Source organism: Lycorma delicatula, chromosome 2 (assembly GCF_047948215.1).
Source record: "Lycorma delicatula isolate Av1 chromosome 2, ASM4794821v1, whole genome shotgun sequence".
Taxonomy (NCBI): domain Eukaryota; kingdom Metazoa; phylum Arthropoda; class Insecta; order Hemiptera; family Fulgoridae; genus Lycorma; species Lycorma delicatula.
Window position 1 is genome coordinate 140,139,429 of NC_134456.1, and position 13,193 is coordinate 140,152,621.

General features: G+C 28.4%; 1 protein-coding gene across 10 annotated transcripts in view; it reads left to right on the plus strand.

Moving 5' to 3' along the window:
• Positions 1–13,193, plus strand: part of Piezo (piezo type mechanosensitive ion channel component) — a 481,248-nt gene that overhangs the window by 10,902 nt on the left and 457,153 nt on the right. The window lies entirely within an intron of this gene.

Sequence of the window (13,193 nt, forward strand, 5' to 3'; positions counted from 1 at the left end):
TCTCAGATTTACTTTTTTTTTTTTATTAAAATATTTTGTTAATGTGTACAGCATAAGTATCTTATCTGAAGCTGATATCTTGGCATTGTTCTGTACAGGATAAGGCGGTAACATTAAGTTTTGCTTATGCAGTGAACTTATAGAAATAATACTTTTCAGTTCAATTTTTCTACATCGGATAATTGCCTAATACTGCCTAATATTTATGTATATATATATATATATATATATATATATATATATATATATATAACCTATCAGAATTCACATTTCTAGTTTGTTCCGGCCTCTATAATTTTTTCAGTCTTCTTTTAATTAACCCTCGTAGAAATTGTTAATAAAAATTTGATTGATCTTTTCGAAAAGTCTCGAACGGAAATTTTAGCGTTCTAGCTATTCTGAAAATAGTAACAGTTAGTAAAATATTATATAACAAAAAGTACTTTTATGAGTTTATTTTCTCTAATCTTGTTTTGCATATTCCTCGATTTTAATTGATGAAAAAGTTTATCTTCCGTTAATGTTGTAGACGTAGTTTTGTATTTATGTTTATTTATTGGTATAAAAAGACCGTTTTTTATAGTATTAACGCTTGTTTACTTTTTTTTATTATTGTACATAATACGTGAAACTAAACATTTTTACAGATTGATGTAACCAGTTTCGGATTTTATTAGTACAGAGCTTAGCGTACTCAGGATCATTATTTTTGAATTTCTTTTATTTTAGGTATCGTACGTATGAGATGTTTCCGAATGTTTTATAATAAATGCCAAATATCCGTGACCCCAAACGATATAAATATTTGTATGATTCTAACAGATTTAAGTATCTAGAAAATATATTTTTCAAATAATATTTTATTTATCATTACTAAAACATTATAATTTTATATTTCTGGTATGTAATATGGTAAGTAAATCGATAAAAATATCGAACTCCCTTCTGAGTGCAAAGGATTTTTTTTTATAATTATACGTATATCGGGGCCTTTATTTGGCTTTGTATCTCGGGGACACTTTTAATCTAATATGATAAGATTTAATTCCGTAGCATTTTTGTTAGGTAGCTTGATACTGTTAACTAAATATAAAATATCAAATGATTGGGTGAATAATTCATTGGGTGCAGTAGTGAAAAGAGGTTGGCTTTGTAAAACTTTTTTTGTGGTTCTGTTGGCTTTGTAAAACTTTTTTTGTGGTTTTTAGCTTTTGCAATATAATATCAATGAAAATAATAACACTGGAAGAAATTTACCGGAGATAAATAATTTTCATACGCTGCAAAATTAGATTTCCATATTCTCATTTATAAGCTTCTGTGATGAATTCATCAAGCAAAAAAATAATTATAAGAAATTTTCATAAAAATCATCGTTTAACAAAATAAGATTTAAAATTCAAAAAACGTTTTACATTTTAAATTATTGGCTTGACAAAACCCTCAAATAGAGAATTTCTAGAAAAAAATAGCGAGAAATTAGGACGGGATCAATTTTTTCTTATTATTGAAGTGTTAGGGTCATTACACCCATAGTTCTCGTTAAGCTGCGCACAATGCACAGCTTATTATGCGCAGCTTACCTCTTAAATCATTGATTTTAGAGATAATCTGCCCAATATAGATAGATGCGCAATATAGATTGCACAGAGAAATCTATTTCCCGCGCACCTACAGTCAGCTGTTGTACATATTTAAGGTATATTCAATTATAGGTTTAGTTCAGACTGCGGAGTAGCGTACACCGTGGCTTTCTTAAGGAAAACATGTATTAGACGAGCTTACATCCTTCTGAAAATATCTGAAAAAAAGTGATTTAACAATTGTTGATGCTCATCGGTAGTAAAAATTAAAATTAACAAACGAAAAACTCAATATTTGGGATATGAAATCTTTTGGAGTGACACTTTAAGATAAATATTATCGGAAAGTCGAAATGATATTGATACATTAGCTACGATTCGATTAATTGCACGATTGTTTGCATTTTGAGAGTAGATTTCCAGATGAAGAATTGAAAGTTTGGCAAGCATTTGATAATGAAATTATTATAAATTGGGGAAACATTTCGGAAAACAAAAAAATACAGCTTTCCAAAAATATTCAGAATTTATGACAAATAAAATCGTTGATGTAGATAAAATGTGGAACTAATATTCAGAATTGAAATTTACGGTTACATAGAAAACTAACTAAGATTATTCAAGAATTTTAGCGATAATCTTTGTCCAAACGAACCTTGAATTTTTTAACCTTTCCTTTCTATATAACATTAAGGGAATTTTTCAAGCATCCAGCGCAGACTGCGAACGTGGATTTTCTGTTGTGAGTTCCATAAAAACAAAATGCCGAAACAGATTCGAAAATGAACACTTGGGTGACATGAGAATTAAATTACGTTTAGTCAACGGTCAAGAAGTATATACAAATGGAGTTTACAAAGAATGGATTTCTGCCAAACCCAGAAGTATAAAAAGTTAAGAAAAATGTTAATTAAAATAAAACAAGTTACTTAATATTGTTTTCGTTTATTATGTATACATATATTAATGTATTGTATAATTGATACATATATATGTAATGACAATAAAAAGTTGTACAAATTGATTTCTAATATTTTCTTTGGCCACAATTGATTTTTGTGCGCGCAGCTCTGAAAAAAATTAAAGGGAACTTCGATTACACCTACGCCTTTAAAAATAGGTCTTCAGTGAACTTTTGGATGTTTCAATGTAACAATTTAAAATTTTGTTTAAAATAATTTTGTATCAAGATGGAAGTAGATTTAAACCCTTATTATAGGAATAGTAAAATAATGCTCCTGCGCTATAAGAATGGAGTTGTATGAATTTTTGTAACTATTTACCGTTTCTACTTATGGACTTAATTTACTTTTCTTTTTTTTTTATAAATCTTCTCTAGGTAAGCGCTATCGGAGTAGGAGCAATTCTATACTTTTCACATATATTATAAATTTGACATTTTTTATTTTCTTAATTAGGGTAAACATTTTCAAGTTTATTGGTGGAAAGGTTTCATTTTAATTTGTATTCGATGCCGGTACGTTTAGCAGCGTCGTTGCCACTGTTATTATTTTTAATAAAATTACATCCCTTTTAAATATTATGAATATTTAAATACAGATTAATAGTTATATCGTTTTCATTACAACTTCTCTATTTTCTTCTTTTTGATAATTTGGTCACGTTAACATAATTAAAGTTGTTATTATTATTATTTTGTTAATTAAACCTTGATAGCAATTATTGTAAGTTTATCTTGTATATTTAATTGGTAAACATTATTATGTTACACTATCGTGTATTGTAAATATTAGGTTTACGTTACATTAAATTAATATCCAATATTATTATTATTTTATAGTGAACGACTACCGTTTGTAATATTGGAGAATAATTTAATAAATTTCAATCAGATTAAACTAGTAGTGATTGTATTATAGTGGTTTTCATCGAAGTGATATCTTATCAATTTTAGATTTATCTCGTTAACCTATATCGCCTGCAGGGTTAATATACCCTGCGTGTATTTTGACCGTTTTTTCCTACGCCTAGAAGCTAGTATCACGCAAGAACTGTTCACTCAATAAATTTATTATTAGTCCCTTTCGTCATTCGTGCATTGATCATAACATTCGTCGCTTTTCGTATTGTTTTCAGACTTCATTACTTTTAACCTATTGTTATATCTGTCATATTATTTTCCTTTGTATAGTCGTTTAATTTTTCAATGAAAAATGCTTTATTTCCCGGTGTCAGATTTATTAGAAGTGATTCGTAACGTAGTATATGTACTTGCGATTATTTCATTAATTTAAATTTGTTTGCTAATTAAAATCTGCTTTAAAATTTGTTACCTACTATAATTATCTACTATAATTATATTCATCTAGATAAAAATTCCTATAATTAACATATGATCGTTATTAAGCGAGTTATTACCTTTATTATTGGGTATAAGATAGGATGCACCTTTGATGTGTTAATTAAAGAAGTTATAGGGAGCAAATTCCCCACATGCTGTACTGTCTGCTAGAAGACCCAGTTTTATTAGCCTGACACTATCCGTAATTATTGTACATCACTTTCTGAATTTACAGAGATTAGATCTTTACTTAGAACCTCAGTTTCTGAACTGGGAAATATCAGTTTATCGATGAAAAGGCACATCAGATGATGTGAAGAAGAACGATCGACTCAAAGAAGGAACCGTGGCATGAGACGAGTGGACTCATTCAGTGATGAGCTTCTGGCAGCGGTTCATCTCGGCCATAATCTCTGTTGTAGTCGGGAAGGTATAAAAATTAGACAATTTCATAACATAAATGAATATTAACAAAATATGTTGGCAATTGTTTGATATTACATATAAAAAATATAAAAAAAAAATATTGTGTATTACAAATCTAAAGTCGCTTGGTTGTAAATATTTTGATTATCAAAAACGTTTTGAGTTTTCAAAAAGTATTTCTATAATTCGGTTAAGGAAAGAAGGCTAATTTGGAACTATTATAATGACCCAACTAATAAGTAAGAAAAATGCATTACATAAACTAAAATTAAAGTCTATTTTGTTGTAAGTTATTTTATTAACAACTTCTTTATACAGTGAGAAACGAGTCGTTACACGTTTAATTTCTTTTATTCAAGTTAAATTGAAATATTCTTGAACGGTCATGGTAAATTGTAGATTAACTAAACGAACTGTCAAGAAACGTTTATAGAAATTTAATATCTAGAACTAAAGTAAAGATAAACAAAGACTACATATAAAAATAAAACTGTGTTTATAGAGTAGAGAATAAACAAACAATTTAAAAAAAGTAACACCGTGAGTAGTCCAAACTGAATAAAGAACTTTTGTGTAACTTTTAATTATTAATCAACTGGTGATCAGTACCATTTATATGTAATTGTACTGGGAATCATGCCCCCGTTTTCCTTTTACACGATAAAAGTAAGATCGTAATATTGAATAACAGTCCATCGACAAAGGTTGAAGATAAAACAAAATTACCGCAAAATATTTTTTAATAGTTTTCTTTTTTTTCGATTGTATATGATAGAAACGTTTTTCCGTTCTTTACTATTTTAATTACATTCATTTGATGTTTGATAAATTATTTTTAGAATTTTCATTAAGTTTGCTTTGTAGAAAGTAAATTTGATTTGCATAGATTGCAAATTCTTTAGATTAGATAAATTACTTTCATTTTCTGTGCCTGGAGGTTGCTTTGACCTCAATTGACCTGTGTTGCTGAATACTATAGCGTAGTAATTAGTTATATACCGACGAGTTGTTGGACTAGACCGGCACAGCTGTTCGGGTTGTGAATGATGCCGCATCAAGGCCGTTTATAATATTATTTTACCTATTGCATAATATTTTACCTGAATACGGGTTACAACCTTTAAACCTGCAGGCGATTTGATTCTTCTAATCGTCTGAATTTTTTTAATTTTATATGTAGGTCAAAAGAGCCGTTTTATAAATGAAAACTACTGAAATACTCCTGTACGCTAAAAATTAAATCTGATTTAATTTAATCTATATGCTGTTTGTTTATATGTTTGGACACAGTTTTTTTAATTTACACTTTTAATACCCAAAAATTACTTAACTTAAAATTATAATTTCAATCTCCTGTTAAAATAACCGATTCGTGACTTTCTGTATGTAAGCGTTTAGATAGTCGTTTAAAACTGTAAACGGTGGAACTGTTTTACCAGTGTATATATTGAACTTTTTTTTTATGATCTCAGGCGTAAATTTGTGAGATAACTCCATAATTAGTCGAAAAATATAGCTGAAACTGGTAATATGTCGTTTTTAACAGTCGCGTTAATTGACCTAAAAAAAGGAGGATCTTAATTTAAACCCACATGTTGAAACTTTATTACTAGTTATTGTCAAATAGGTTGATTTCGACGATTATTTTTTACTTCCTTGTACGAAGAAAAGAAATTATAGTGATCGCGAAAAATTTCGGTTTTCAGATTTCAACGGAAATATCCGTTTTGACCATCCCTGAATCCATTTTGACTAGTTTCGGCGTGACTTATGTACGTAGTACGTATGTATCTCGTATAACTAAAAAAAACGATTAGCCGTAGGATGTTGAAATTTTGGATGTAGCACTGTTGTAACATCTAGTTGTGCACCTCCCTTTTTGATTGCAATCGACTGAACCAAAAGTGTCCAAAAAAGCACAAAATCCAAAAAAAATTGAATTTTGGAATTTTTCTTAACTGCAGTAAGTAATAAGCAGCATTATCTTAAAATATGTTTTACAATATATAATGATTCAATAATAATAAAACAAACATGAAAAATGTCAGAAGTTATTAATGAAATAAAATTTTATGTTCTTTTCATTTAAAAAAAAAAATTGTATACGTAATTTAATAGGCGTACAAAAAATAGATAATAGGCGTCATGTAGTGTCCACATCAGATTTTTATTTGTAGGAGTTTGTTTAGATGGTCCCGTTGCGAGTAGTTTTTACCGCATAACTTATCTGGGTTTTTTCTATCTGATCTAAGTACCTACGCATAAAAACTTAGAAAATTATTTGGAACATTTGAAGGTAAAAAAGTAATACATATCCTCGCATTTATAATGCCTTGCTTCATGTTCGGTAGTAGTTTTTCATTCTTTTTCTTATATTTATGATGATGCGAATTTCTCAATTTTGTTATCCTGCGAAGGTTTTTTTTGTTATGAGCAGGGTTTTACCATCTGGTTAATAATTATTTGAAAAAATATAGTAAACTTAAAAATAGATGAAACTGTCAAAAAATTTATACTTTTCAGCAGGAAACTTCAATGGCGTTCCACTGTGGAACATTTTTAATTCACTTACAGATTATGAACATATTAAAATAACTAAAGGGAAATAATTTTAAAAGAATAAAAATAATTAATTAAAAAGATTTCTTACAACTATTGTAAGAAAACCAATTTGAAATTTTTAATTGATAACAAACCTTTCTTATGATCGATAAGAAAGAAATTACTTCTCCGTTAATTGAGTTTCTTTTTGCCGTTAGTATTGCAAAGTTTTAAAAATTTTTTTTTTTTTTTTGGAGATCGGGGTTTCCACGGCATCTAGAAGTGTTTGTCTAATCTTTATTCATCTGATATGTATTTTTGTAGCGAATAAATTCCACGGGCATACTTTTATATATAAGATTTTTTCTGATATTAAACCCCGTGTTTCGTAATCTTTTTTGTTGTAATTTAATAAACTAACCTTAAATTAACCTGCAGTGACATCTAGGGGTTGTTTATTTTTTTGACAGATTATAGTACTTTCATTTCCCTATGCTGTTATTATAACCATGGCATGGTTATTGTAGAAGTTTTCGATGGACAAAAATTAGAGGGTAAATAGCAAAAAAAGAAACCGTAATTAATATATGTCAGAATTTTTATCGAGACTGCTTAAATGAGTTTGCTTAATTCCGCTTATTAATTAACAGTTCTAATAGTTAAAGATGTAAACCTTAGATTTCATATTTTTATAAGAATAACTATGTAGAGGGCGAAAAAAATAATTTAGTCGTGAATTTTTCTGTTTAAGTCTTAATTCAAATTCTTTAGCATTTATTGATCAACAGTAGTTCATTGAACTACGGCCAACGAACGAAGCGAGGTCTACGTAATATCTAGGCCACCTTGCTAGTGTATTTGTTCGCTAGTATATTTGGTTTTATGTTTTTCGGCGATAGTACCGAATTGAATAATGATTTCAATAAAATTTATCTTTATTTAAAAGCTCTGATAGAAGTTACCTTTTGTTAAAAAATACGCCATTGCCTTAGTTATACTATTTTTTGTCTTAGAATATATTCATATAAAAAAATTATAGTAAAGAAAGTTGGCAATGATGTTATTGATATTTTCCGGGATTTTCTACAAGATTGAAATTTAACCCTTTCGAATCGATAAAGTTTAAAATTATTTACTTTTTAAAAGTCCTTTTTGCTTACTCCTATTTGTTAAAGTAAGAGTTTGGAATAGTCGAAATATAACAAAATTTATAAAACTTTTTCGGTATGCTTTTGTAAAAAAAAGAAGAAAAAACCAACCCGCCGGGTTGGTCTAGTGAAAAACTCGGCTCGTCAGCTGATGTCGAGGTTCTCAGGTTCAAATCTTAATAAAAGTAGTTACTTTTATTTGGATTTTAGTACAGGATCGTATATGCCGTTTACTTGGGTGGTTGGGATTCAATTAACCACACATCTCAGGAATGGTCGGCTTGAGTTTGTTCAAGACTACACATTTACCGGTACCGTTACATTACACACTGATAAGTCGCTTAATTGTTGATGCGGATGTAAACAAAAGTAATATTAAAAAAAATATAAAAAAAAGTTTTTTTTTTCACCAAAACAAACGAGTAAAACTTTATTCGTCATTATTAACGTCATTCTCATTCGAGAGATAGCGCTCATTTAAAATCTCATCCCCACCTCATTCGATTTGTTCAAAAATTTAATAGAATCACTCTTGCAGAAGTTACCACACCAAATCCTATGATTGAATTTTAAATCGTTCCTTTGATAATGCCAAATATATGGCCGACACATATACACGCACACAAGTATTACATCCAGAATTTTGTTAAAGTAGATTTGTTATTTTTGGATTCTAGGACCTCAAAAAATCCTTAAATTAACCTGCAGAGACATCTAGGGTTGTTCACTTTTTTTACAAATTGTAATACTTTTATTTCCCTACTTTAAATTACTAAGTGATTTTAATAAAGACCTTGTTAAGTAATTCTGTTGTTTAATAGATAAGAAAGTAAGTTATAACGAAAAGAGCAGGATATTTTTTTATTACGACATCGCCTTGCAATTATTTCTACAAATTATTTGGGTACTACCGTGTTCATGGTTATTTTTGTATTAAGCGTAGAATTGTAATATGTATTTAGTTCTTGTATCGTTGAGGAAACTATATTTTATGTTTAATTGCGTAGTTTTTTTCTTTTTATATATTTTTTATTATAGAATTTTACATACCTTGTTATATTGCCAAAGAAGACGATTTTAATTGTTTTACTATTCAAAATACTATTTTTTGTAATTTATACTTTATTAAGCGACGCTAATATTGACAATTTATTTTCTCGTTTTTATCCTTAATAAGCCTTGATTGCCTTAATTGCCTTGATTATATTATGAATTTCACTATAAAAATTATATTTTTTATAGCGATAGTTAAGTGTATGGAGTAGCTAGATTATATTCCACGTTATTGCTACTGCTATAACTGATTGGTTTTTCATTATTTAACTCCAGAATTTCGTTTTCAGGAATTAGGAAAAAGAATGGGTTTATTATTACATAAATAAATTAGTCAAGTTATATTCTTGAATATACTCTCAAATAATAAGCTGCATATTTATCCCAATTATGCTTTCGAGTATTATTCGTGAACTAATTATAAACTCTGTGGTTTCAGTAAACAGTGATTTTGGTTGTTAGGAGTGTAAAGTCGGTTTAGATAATTTGTGCGATGTTGAACGAAGTATGACCGCATTCCTTCGAAGTTCTCGTTGTTCATGTCGAAATTACCCTTTAAACTAAATAAATAATATATGAATTGCTTCTATGTTTTATGACAATCTTACTGTTTACAACTGTTTTTAATAATATAATTATTAAGCTTTAATTTTTAAAGATTTAGTTTATAAAAACAAGTGATATTCATTATAGATTGATATATTCTATGAATTTTCCTCCGCTTTTTTACAGTATAAATAATAATTAGTTAAATCTACCTTCAGTAATGATTTGAACGAGTTATAGTTCGTTTAAATGCGTTTTTATACTCGTACCTACGCATTTCCATGGATGAAGAGATTATTCTTTATCACCCTACCTCTTCTTTAGCAGGTCTTTAAATTCTGAAGAAAAACAGAATAAATACAAACCTGAAAAATGTTAATATCTCTTTCATGTTGATTGTGTAAACTTTTTCAGAGGAAAATATTAACTAATAAAAATCTGTGGCTGTTTTGCGGCGGCATGTTATTCTACATGTATAACCGAACCATGGATTTAGGCTACAAGACTTTCCACAAAAAAAAAATCATGTACTATGTACATGATTGCCGGTATATCCTTTTAATGATTTTTACTTTCTCTTTTTCCTGATTAAATCCCTTTTGAAATTGTTGAGAGGATGAATCTCGTGTATATACCCCAGTATATAATTTATTTAACTGATAATTTTTCTCCTCTCGTTGTGATATTTGATTTAATCTAATTTATTTAAATGAAAAGTTTAACTTGTTACAATTATTATACGAATACCTAATGTTATTTTTGTACTTGTAATTATGCTTTATTATGTTTTATGATTGCTAAGTACTGTTTAATTTTTTTTTTGGGAGAGCGATTGATTACAGTTTATATTTTTAATTTGTGTATAATGGGGATTACTAGATCAACTACGGGTTGGGTTTCATTTTTTTCGGGTTTCGGGTTTCACTTGCGTATAGTTTCGTAGACGGAGCAGCCCCCATCAAAACAGACAACAGAATTTGAAAATATATTTTAACTCTTAAACATTCTTTAAAAAAATCCCAGTTGGCATAATTCATTCGATTCGGTTTATATTTTTACAGGTAGAATGAATCTACACCTCGTAAAAAATGAGGACGTTATGCAATATAAAGAAATTCTTCTGTATTAACGTTTTTATCGTAAGAGAAACCATATGTTTCAAGTATACACTGATAAAGTTATTTTAAAAATCATTAAAATCAGTCCGGTGAACAACAAAAATAAAGATCTGTAAATGAGAATTAACTTTTAAATATATGTAAAACATTGGTGAATTTGTTGTACTTCATTAAAAAAATATTTTGGAACAGAATATAACTGGAATAGTTTTTTTTTTAATGTATGCGATATATGAATTGAAATGTAATGGGATTTCATAACTAGTAGTCCTTGATAGTTGTCAAGACAGACAAATATGATATTATGTTTAGTCAAGGAAGTTTTCCTTTTTTATTTCGGTTAGAAAATGAATATTTTTGTTTTCACCACAAATTAGACCACAAATTTTGTTATCATATTCTAGTGGTTACTGTAAATTTTTAAGTTTAAAACTTGAGATACTCTTATCATTACTTTTTAGTTTACTGTCTTTATTGTCTTATTAAGTTTTATATTTCGTTAATTATTTTCAATAATTTGTATTAATTTATAACGAATAATTCCGTCTGCAGAGAAATAATTTTGTTTTTGGAATTTTGTAAACTTTTTATGTTCATTAATTTTATATTATGATCGTTTCTTTTCTATTGGTTCTATTTATCATAATTCTTTGCACATTTTTGGAGAGGATTTTTTTACCCTGCACTTGATATATAGTTCATGGCAAAATAAAACTGAGGCAGTAGTTCTTCATGTTCCCACATAATTTGCCAAATATTATTCTATCTAATTGATCAGGTCTTTTATTGTAGTATACTTTTATTAAATTGAAAACATTTCTCATAAAAAACACCTTATGTACCGGTATCGGTACTGTTGTGAATTTACAATACTTTGTTGAAATTTAAAAAAAAAAGATATTGTTCCACTTAATTGTTTTAGTAAATATGAACTAGTTTTAACAATATTTAACATTACATGCAATATGTCTTTTGTTTGCTGTAGCGTAATATTTTTAAAAGTTAATTAAAATTTTATTAATCCGGGATAGTTTATGTATTGTAATGGTTTATGAATTTTTATTAGTACTAATACTTACAGATTTGGTTCAATTTGAGTAAAGTATTTCTTTTTTCTTAATGATCGCTTGCTAACTGTTAAAAAGAAAACGTTTATTTTAAATATTTTACAGAATTCTATTTTTATTTTAGAAGAGATTAGGAGGGCTGCCTTTATTCTATGAGCACTTCAACCGTAGGTTTGTTTTCTGGAAATGGAGTCTCACACCAGGCCATATTAAGAATGCGTAGTATCTTTTCCAGTCTCGGAAGTTTAAGAATGGACATAGCAAGGTCTGTCCCTTACTCAGAATCAAAATAGGGGAAGAAGGGATTAGAGAGAATTTAAGGTTTTTTTAATATATCGGACGCAATCCTGTTCATAAACATTTGTGAAATCGAAACATCCTACTCCTGGATAGTGTTAGCGGAATAATATCTACGATTTTTCGGATGTCCGGCTGAAATATACGTGTTTTTTTTTGTTGAAAAAAATGCTTTTCGTCTAGACCTAAATCATCTGAGAAAATCTGCATATTTTTGTGTGTTCTGAATACTGAGGCATTTCCTTTTATCCAACTGAACCAAATGTTTCAGCTAGACCATATCTTGCAGTGTATGTATCTGTTATACTTTGTTTTCATATATACGAGTATATATTTATTTTCGTCAGATTGTTATTTGTTCATCGTAATCTAACAGATATAGTCGACCTGAAATGAGTCATATACTTCCAAAAGTAGCGGTTATTTGCTATTATCAAGACGAATAAGATTCATTTCATGGTAACTTAATTGGAAAAGTGAAGAGTAAATTGGTTTCTTTAATTCGAACCGAATGTACTGTACACATCGACATGCCAGAAAGATTTAGGCAATAATTCGGCTAGGCTTTTCCCTATATTCACTGCAAGGATTTTTTGCAGTGTGAATATCATAGAAATAAAATTTTGGATTTAGGACTGTTGTAACATCTAGTTGTGCACCTCCCTTTTTGATTTCGACTGAACAAAAAGTGTCCAAAAAAGCCCATAATCAAAAAAAAAAAAATTGGATCTTGGATTTTTTCTTAAGTGCAGTAGTAAGCCGTCATCGATAGCTTTTCAACAATAAATCATAAGTGGTATTTATTTTCATTGGTTCCAGAGTTATAGCCAAATGAAATTTTGATTAATGAAATATTTAGATCTTATAAGAGGAAGGCACATCGATTCGAATCAGACTTAATCTCCCTTTCTTTTTTTTTTAACTTTTTTTTCAATTTAAATATATCGATTTATTAATAACTATTTCTCTGATTATAAAAATCATTTTACGAAAAATAATAATTCAACAATAACAATAAAAATAAAAAATGAAAACATATCAGAAGTTATTTACTTTTCATTTAAAAAAAGTATATGTAATTTAATAGGCGTATAAATAAGTCATGTGGTGTC